The sequence below is a fragment of the Hemitrygon akajei genome, chromosome 16 (genome assembly GCF_048418815.1).
Source record: "Hemitrygon akajei chromosome 16, sHemAka1.3, whole genome shotgun sequence".
Classification (NCBI taxonomy): Eukaryota; Metazoa; Chordata; class Chondrichthyes; order Myliobatiformes; family Dasyatidae; genus Hemitrygon; species Hemitrygon akajei.
The window spans coordinates 13,202,103-13,212,069 of record NC_133139.1 but is presented as its reverse complement, the minus strand read 5'-3'; the positions used below and the strand labels follow the sequence as shown (position 1 = coordinate 13,212,069).

At 42.2% G+C, this 9,967-nt stretch overlaps 1 long non-coding RNA gene across 1 annotated transcript in view; it reads right to left on the bottom strand.

Moving 5' to 3' along the window:
• Positions 1 to 215: 215 nt before the first annotated feature.
• The window catches only part of LOC140740346 (uncharacterized), a 31,539-nt gene continuing 21,787 nt past the window's right edge, over positions 216 to 9,967 (bottom strand). The window contains exon 3 of the long non-coding RNA XR_012101820.1: positions 216 to 333. This is a non-coding gene — a long non-coding RNA (uncharacterized lncRNA). The remainder of the gene's footprint in view (positions 334 to 9,967) is intronic.

Here is a 9,967-nt window from a genome sequence, read left to right as displayed (position 1 = left end):
CACCATGCTACATCCTGGAGACTGAGGGCCGGGCTCAGGCCTCAATCGCCTTTATACCGGGGTCTGTGGGCAGGGCCACAGGAGCAGTCAGCAGAGGGGGCGTGTCCAGACAGGTATATGTAGTTCACCACACCACTAATACGATAAGCGAGGCTTTGGGCCTACTCCAGACTGGTCCGGGTTTCGGATCTGACGACACATTTTTGGTTCGGAATGCTGTAGTTCTCTTCATTTGTTTCCATTACTTGCATTTTTTTTTCCTTTTGCACACTGAATATTGGTCTTTTTTTTCTTTAAATTGGGTTTTTTTCCGGTTTCTTGCTTCGTGGCTACCTGTGAGCAAGCAAAACAAACTCAAGGTTGTATAATTTATACATTCTTTGATAATAAGTGTGTTTGAATATTGAATACATTTAGAGTAAAACACACAAAATGCTGAAGGAACTCAGCAGATCAGGCAGCATCTATGGAAAGGAATAAACTGGTGATGTTTCGGACTGAGACCTTTCATCAGGACTTACACTTTCACACGTAAGGTATATTGTTATTGTAAAACCAAGCACATTTGGTTGGATCAGAAGGTTTTAAAGATCAGTTTTATTTCACAGCAAAGATTGTGCTACGCAGTCTGCAGGTGTGGCCATGTTTGTGGCACTGACATAACATATCTGCAACTCACTAACCCTAACTGTACATCTTTGGAATGTGGGAGGAACCTGGAGCACCCAGAGGAAACCAATGGGGTTACAGGAGAACGTACAAACTCCTTACAGACAGTGGCAGGGACTGAGCCCCGATATTACAACTGACTGCTCTAAGGTTTTGCACCAACCACTATGCTGCAGTGCTGCTCAAAATTAAAAACTTTGCTTTCATCTATTGTTTATTTATTTAGTGATACAGCATGGAATAGGCCCTTTGACCCCTTCAAGCCTCACTGCTCAGCAACCCCCTATAACCTCAAATTTAACCCTAGCTTAATCACGGGATAATTTACAATCAGCTATTAACCTACTAAATGGTATGCTTTTGGACTGTGCGAGGAAACCAGAGGAACTGACAAAAACCATTCATGCACGGGGAGGACATACTGAGGACACTGGGATTGAACTCTGAACTCCGACGCCTCGAACTGTAATAGCATTGCGCTAATCGCTATGGTACCCTGGCACCCATTGATTCTAACCACATCAGTATTTACTGTCCATTCGTCTTTGCACCTTGAATTTGATGGTTTGTTAGGAAATTTCAAAGGCCACTGCTGAATCAGTTTCCTTGGAGTGTCTGGAATCACCTAGAACTGAGAACCAGTTAAGTCATCAAACTTTTTCCCCTGAGCTACCGGTGGTCCCATGTTTCCTAGTATTGATACCAGCCTTGCATTCCATTTGTATCTGAATTTAAATTTCCTATTTGCCAAGGGGAGATTTAGGTTAATGCTTCTCAATCAATTATTCATGTTTCCAAATACAGATCCCTTAACCACTAACCACCTTCTACCTGGGTAAAAGACAGTGTTAAATGCAGGGCAGTACGCCTGATATACGTACTTAGAGGTCATGATAGGAGCACAGGTTTCAGCTGTATAAGCTTGTGCTTTCAAAAGCACTTGTGCAGGTGTCTGCAATGCAAAGCAAGATCTAGATCAGCTGTGTTGGTTCTTTCAGGCAAATACTGTCAGCTATTACTACTTAGAAACGGTAAGTAGTTACGGATTATCACCCTGCACCCACAGATCAAAATCCAAGCATGATTCCGCTTTTGTAGGGGGTGGAAAGATTTTTAAATACTGTTTTGTCACATACAGTCCACGCGTTTGTATAAAAATCTATAATGTATCAGCATAGGTTACATGGTCGGCTTAACACTGTGGGCCGAAGGGCCTGTAATGTGCTGTAAGTTTCTATGTTCTATGTTATATGGTTCCTTAAGGGTATTTGCTGCACAAATCCCTCTCTCACCTGGATGGGGTCAGTGGTGCTGTGAGGATTACATTCCTGGACTTCTCTAGTGCCTTTAACACCATCCAGCCCAAGATTTTAAGGCACAAACTAACGGAGATGGGAGTATACTCTCACATGGTGGATTGGATAGTGGACTACTTGACAGATAGACCTCAGTATGTGCGGTTGGGAGACTGTAGGTCTGACACGGTGGTCAGCAGCACAGGAGCGCCGCAGGGGACCGTGCTCTCTCCGGTCCCGTTCACCCTGTACACATCAGACTTCCAATATAACTCGGAGTCCTGCCATGTGCAGAAGTTCGCTGATGACACGGCCATAGTGGGGTGTGTCAGGAATGGACAGGAGGAAGAGTATAGGAAACTGATACAGGACTTTGTGATATGATGCAACTCAAACTACCTGCGTCTCAATATCACCAAGACCAAGGAGATGGTGGTGGACTTTAGGAGATCTAGGCCTCATATGGAGCCAGTGATCATTAATGGAGAATGTGTGGAGCAGGTTAAGACCTACAAGTATCTGGGAGTACAGTTAGACGAGAAGCTAGACTGGACTGCCAACACAGATGCCTTGTGCAGGAAGGCACAGAGTCGACTGTACTTCCTTAGAAGGTTGGCGTCATTCAATGTCTGTAGTGAGATGCTGAAGATGTTCTATAGGTCAGTTGTGGAGAGCGCCCTCTTCTTTGTGGTGGTGTGTTGGAGAGGAAGCATTAAGAAGAGGGACGCCTCACGTCTTAATAAGCTGGTAAGGAAGGCAGGCTCTGTGTGGGCAAAGTGCTGGAGAGTTTAACATCGGTAGCTGAGCGAAGGGCGCTGAGTAGGCTACGGTCAATTATGGAAAACCCTCAACATCCTCTACATAGCACCATCCAGAGACAGAGAAGCAGTTTCAGCGACAGGTTGCTATCGATGCAATGCTCCTCAGACAGGATGAAGAGATCAATACTCCCCAATGCCATTCGGCTTTACAATTCAACCGCCAGGCGTAAAATATGTTAAAATGCCGGGGTTAGGACTCAATGTATTTAAGTAAACTACTTAAGAACTTTTTAAAAGCTATTATTAATGCTTTTTGAGAGGGTGATTTTAGATGCATATCATATTTTTACTGAGTTAAGTATTGTATGTAATTAGTTTTGCTACAATAAGTGTATGGGACATTGGAAAAAATGTTGAATTTCCCCATGGGGATGAATAAAGTATCTATCTATCTATCTATCTATCTATCTATCTATCTATCTATCTAACCAGGAATGGTAGTGGGGTTCAGCTCCCACTACCTATTAAATGCTCTCAATGGCAAGCACCTCCAATAGGCTCTGACAACCAAGTCTAGCTCCCGGCCTTCATGCGTGGCTAGTTGCTAAGCCCGGCTGAACCATTTCTGCTGACAGAGGAGACAAAATGCGGGTTACTGGTGCCTTAAAACTGGTGGCATTTGGCAGGTGTGGCCCGTCAGCTCATCTAGGAGAAGAAAAACTCTGATTGCAAATATCTGCAGCTTGGCAGCTGGACCCACTCACGGGGAGGGCTTCGGGAGTAAACCCTGAGGGGAAAAGTCTTGAGCTGCAGTCCCTGAGGCAGTCTGACTGACAGAGGCCTCAGTTTAGGGGCACTTAAGGATATGTTAGGAAAATGGAGGGCTATGTAAGAGGGAAGAACTAGATTGAGTTTACATACTTACGTGAGCCCATCGTCCCAGCTGGGGCGTAGGCCACCGACAGCAGCTCGCCAGAGTCCTCTATCCGAGGCCAGTCTTCCGGGTCGCTCTCTCCCACTGATGAGGTCTCTCGAGCTTCTATTGGTGTTCGTGTAGCTCTGGGTTTTTATGGGTCGGGGTTACAGCTAGCCTCCTGCCCAGCCGCGTTTGGGGCGGTGTATACCTTGATCTTGGAGTAGGTTGGAAGGTCAGCAAATCATGTTGGGCTGAATAGCTTTGCACTGCGCTGTAGCGTTCTGCATTCTATATAAAATGTCTGGAGTGCAGAATTCATTTTCTATTAAGTAATGCCATTACTTCGAAAGAACCTAAGAGTTGGCAATAAGAGCAGATAACTCATCACACGTCAGCTCAGTCTTTCAGTTAGATCCTGGAAGACTGTAGTTTGGCCTCAGCGCCACGATCCCGATGTTCCTCAGCTCCCGCTCAGATCAGGAACCTGTCTTGACACATTCTGAATATATTCAATGACTCAGCATCATCTCTTCCCCTCAAGGTAAAGAATTGCTCTTCCTCTCAGTCTTAAATGGGTGACCGCTTTAACATGCAACTTTTAGCAACTGCTTTCTGTAATGCTTCATGCATCATATCCAAGCGTCACTCTAACTTCACTCAAGGAAATGAAATTAAAGCACATAATTAGACAATAGAGTCATAGAGCATTACAGCACAGAAACAGGCCCTGTGCTGACCTGTTACATGCTAAACTGTCATTTTGCCTACTTCCATTGACCCACACCTGAACCATAGCCCTCCATTCCCCTCCCATCCATGTACCGATCAAAACATGTCTTAAAGCTATAATTGAAAATGCATCTACAATTTCCGCTAATTGTTCCTTCCATACTCTCACTGCCCTCTGAGTGAAGACGTTTCCCCCCCCCCAGATTCCCCTTAAATATTTCAGCTTTCACCCTATGACCTCTATAATTCCAGTCTCACCCAACCTCAGGGGGTAAAGAATTGTTTGCATTTACCCTCTATATACCCTTCATAATTTTGTATATCTTGATCAAATCTCCCCTGATTCTCCTACAGTCTAGGGAATAAAGTCTTAACCTATTCCGTCTATAACTCAGGTGCACAAGTCCTGGCAACATCGTTGTAAATGTCTTCTGTATTCTTTTAATCTTATTGATATCCTTCCTGTAGGTCAGTGACCAGAACTGCACACAATACTCCAAATTAAGCCTCAACAGCATCTTATACAACTTCAGTCTGACATCCCAACTCCTGTACTCAGTACTCTATTTATGACGACAAATGTGCCAAAAGCATTCTTTATGTTCTTGGAAAAGAGTACAGTTGACGTTTCAAGACGAGACAGTCCAGATGAAGGGCCTTGGGTCGAAATGTTGACTGTACTCCTTTCCATAGATGCTGCCTGGCCTGCTGAGTTCCTCCAGCATTTTGTGTATGTTGCTTGGATTTCCAGCATTGGCAGATTTTATCTTCTTTATGTCCTTATCTACTTATGACACCACTTTCAAAGAATAATGCATCGGTATTCCCAGATCTCTTTGTTCTACCGCAATCTTCAGTGCCCTACCATTCGCCGTGCACTGCTAGCCCTAACCTGGTTTGTCCTCCCAAAGTGCAACTCCTCACATTTGCTGAATTAAATTCCATCTGCCATTTTTGAACCCACTTTCCCAGTTGGTCAAAATCACGCCTGTAAGCTTTGATAGACTTCCTCATGCATTCCCCAACTTTGATGTCATTCACAGATTTGCTGATCCAGTTTGCCACATTATCATCCAGATTGTTGATAGAGATGACAGCATGGTAGGCCCAGCACCATCCCTGCAGGACCCACCACCAGTCATAGGCCTCCAGCCAGATTGACTGCCTTTTATTACCACTCTTTGGCTTCCCCAGCAAAGCCAATGTTGAATCCTATTTACTGTTTCATCCAGAATGTGAAGCGATTGAACCTTCTGGACCATCCTCCATGTGGGACTTTGTCAAAGGCCCTGCTAAAGTCCATGTAGACAATGTCCACTGCCTTTCCTACGGACAAACTTAACATATATACCAAGGATAAAGGTCTAATGTACTTAAAGCTTTGACAACTTTTAACCTAAATCCAGATTATTTCAGCTGGTTTCTGAACCCAAAAAATAAATGTTGACAACACACAGCTTCCTTCTTGTAAGAATCATGTTTTCCAGTAAGGCCCACAACAATGCACCCTTTCTGCCAAATTTCTTTCCTTTCATGCCATAACATGGGAGATTATTCAGCAAAAAGTTCATTGCCCCCTCCGGCTGATCATATGTTAGGTTATTAATAGATTGAAAATAGTGGCTTATTGTATCTATTGGAAAAAAATAAGCAAGTGTATTTTCAAGCACTGGCACAAAGTGGTGTTCTTGATGATATGAATAGGCGTCTTGACCTAAAAGGTTATCCTCAGTCAGATGCTCTAAACACAATGTAAAGTTGCAACAGTGCATTCAATGTAAAAAGTGCATTCACTGCAAAAAAGTGGTGGATACAGCCCAGTCCGTCACAGAAGAAGACTTTCCCACCATTGAGCACTGCCACAGAGAAAGCAGCATCCATCATCAAGAACCCAAAACATCCAGGCCATGCTCTCTTCTCTCTGCTACCATCAGGAAGGTAGTACAGGAACCTTTGATCCCATACCATTAGGTTCAGGAACAATTAGAACCCTTCAACCATTAGGCTCCTAAACCAGCATGGATAACTTCACTCACCTCAACACTGAACAGATTCCACAACATATGGACTTAGTTAAGACCGTAAGACCATAAGATATAGGAGCTGAAGTAGGCCATTTGGCCCATTGAGTCTAGTCCACCATTCAATCATGGGCTGATCCAATTCTTCCAGTCATCCCCACTCCCCTGCTTTCTCCCCATATCCTTTGATGCCCTGGCTAATCAAGAACCTATCTATCTCTGCCTTAAACGCACCCAATGACTTGGCCTCCACAGCCACTCGTGGCAGTTTCTAGGACTCTACAACTCATGTATCAGTATTATTTATTTACAGTATCCATCACTGTATTTGCACAAATTGTCTTCATTTGCACATTGGTTGTTTGTCAGTCCTTGTTGGTGTGTAGTTTTTTATTGATTCTATTGTATTCATTTGTTCTACTAGCAATACCTGCAAGAAAATGAATCTCAGGGTAGAATATGGTGACATATACATCCTTTGATAATAAATTTACTTCGAACTTGAACTTTGAACTCAATGTTTCAATCCGGTTTCTCCACTAACTACAATCCATCTATCAACTTCTTTTCTAGATGCTTAACCCTTTGCTTTCCAAGCTCTTAAAGGGTCATAGAGTTATACAGCATGGAACAGGCCCTATGACCCTACTTGTTTTGTGCCAACCAAATATCTATCCAAGTTGGTCCCATTTACCTGTGTTTGGCATTTAACTTATTTCCTATCCATAAAGTTGTATATCTTTCAAACATTGTAATTGTACCCACCTCTCTGTTATGACATATCCAAGACCTTTGTGAAAAAAGTTTCCCTCAGGTCACTTTTACAGAATCAGAATTAGGTTTTCCATCACATGCATAGGTTGTGAAATTTGTTAACTTAGCAGCAGTAATACAATGCAATACATGACAAATACAGAAAAAAATGAAGTGTATATATGTTAATATTAAATAGCCAAATTAAAAATTGTGCAAAACCAGAAATAGCATTGCAAGGCACGGCCCAACACGCCACCAACACCAACCCACCTGCCATCACAGTACCAGCAACCCAGGTTCAATTCCTCCTGCTGTCTAAAAGAAGTTGATATGTCCTCCTCTTGACCACATGTGTTTTCTCTGGGTGCTCTGATTTCCTCCCACAGTCCAAAGGCATACTGATTTGTAGGTTAATTGGTCATTGTAAATTGTCCCGTAATTAGGCTAGGGTTAAATATCTAGATTGCTGGACGGCGTGGCTCAAAAGACTGGAAGGGCCTATTCAACACTGTATCTCAATAACTAAATTTAAAAAAATAAATATATACAGAAATGAACAGATTTAAACTTTTGTTGAATGTCGGGGAACAGGAATAATCCTGGAAACTGCAGTGTGGAACGAGCTATCTGAGCAAGTGGAGAATGCCATTTCGATTTCAATGTTTAATAGAAGTTTGAGGGAAGGACGGCTATGGTCCGGGTGCAGGTTGATGGGACAAGGCAGTTTAAATGGTTCAGCATGAACTGGATGGACCGAAGGGCCTGTTTCTGTACTGTAGCTTTCTGTGACTCTGTGACTCTCTGTGCCAAAAAAAGGGTCCGGTACCATCATGAAGTATTCCATTCAGCCTGCTCACGGATTGGTTTGTCCGACTGCCATCAGGAAAGAGGCTATGTAGCATCCACGCCAGGACCACTAGAATCAAAAACAGTTCCTTTCTCCAAGTAGTAAGGTTAATCAACACCTCACCCACTAACCCACCCTCCACATCCCCAAACAACACCACTTTATCATTTCCTGTCATTCACCTGATCAATCCTGTGCCTAGCAACACTTTATGTACATACAATCAATCTATGTATATAAGCTATCTAATGTATTTATAGTTACTGTGTTTTTTTTATTATTCTGCTCTTTATCTTAGTGCACATCAGATCTGGACTAACATCTATTTTGTATTCCTTTACACTTAAGTACTGGAAATGACATTAAAAAGTCTTGAATCTTGAATCTTGTGACTATGATTCCTATTGTAAGAAATCTTCAAACATATTTCATTATTTATGTATCACTTCAGTATTTCTCAAAGGCACAAAGGATTTTGAAAATAAAATGCAGATACATTCTTTCTTTAAAACATTCAAAGGGAGCAGAGAGGCAAAGCATAAACAAGTTCCTTTTGAATGTACTTCATATGTCACTAGGCAAAATGTCAGATCAGTCCTTCCTCTTTTTGTCAAAAAAAAACCGTATCACATCTGTCTACAATTCCCGTGCATGTGGGTGAATGATAAAATAATTCATCATTACCTATTTAGATTCCTCTATAAATACATCTGTTTTCCTTTCTGGGAACTTTTTGATAAAATATACATTATTCTAGTAAAAGCACAATCCAGAGAGGCTTTACAAGGGATTTGGAAGTATTCATGTTCACTGTATTTGATATGAATTAAATTTCAATAGGACAGCGTGGCAAATAATCCTCTTGTTATGTTTTGAGGAATTGTATAGAGGCACTGTAAAATATAGATAAGGATATCCAATGCACAGTATGAAGCCCGCACATTACCAACGAATAATGGAACTTTTTTATACATGTTGATAAAAAGATTCTTCTCCAAAAGAATGATATTAATTAGATATTTCAGGGAAGCTTGTTGTGTGTGGGAGTTGGCCATGAGGTTCATTTAATCAGATAGAGCGTGTGTGTAAACACAGCCCAAGGTTGGAATTTGCATTTAGTTTAACTTGTTAGATTCTCAAGGAAGCAGTCATACAGTACACGAAGCTGTTGTGCACAGAATTCTAATCTAATGCATATCTTTTGTGGAGTCATTGTTCATTCTGCGGCCTTGACAAAGAGTGACCACCCATCATTGAAAAACTCCTTGCATTGAAATATATGCAGCTCAGGATATTCGTCACACTATGCTCAGCCTCTTGCTTCTTGACTTTGTCTGTGGTCTTACCAACATCAGTCTCCACAACCTCTCCAGTAACTGTTCTGGCACACAATTCTTATCCTCCTGCAGCTCTAGTGTAAACCCCACAGTGCAGCACTACCACACCGTTCTGCTAGGATATTAGTCCCCTTCCAGTTCAGGTACAAACTGTCTGTTCTGTTCAGGTCCCACCTTCCCTGGAAGAAAGCCCAATGATCCTCAATCCACAGCTTTCAGCTGTCCATCCCACAGCACCCATCTGAGAATCAACCGCACTCTAATTCTGCTATCTCCCCAGGAGATTGCAATAACTCCTGTTATTGCTATCTCCCCAGGAGATTGCAATAACTCCTGTTATTTCTCATCTGCATTTTGCTCTGCGGTACCATCTCTCAGCTTTCCTTCAGCACCATCTCGATCAAGTCAAGTCAAGTCAAGTCAACTTTTATTGTCACTTCGACCAGAACTGCTGGTACAATACATAGTAAAAATGAGACAACATTTTTCAGGACCATGGTTTACATGACACATTACAAAAAACTAGACTGAACTACGTAATAAAAAAAAACACAGAGAAAGCTACACTAGACTACAGACCTACACTGGACTGCATAAGGTGCACAAAAACAGTGCAGGCATTACAATAAATAATAA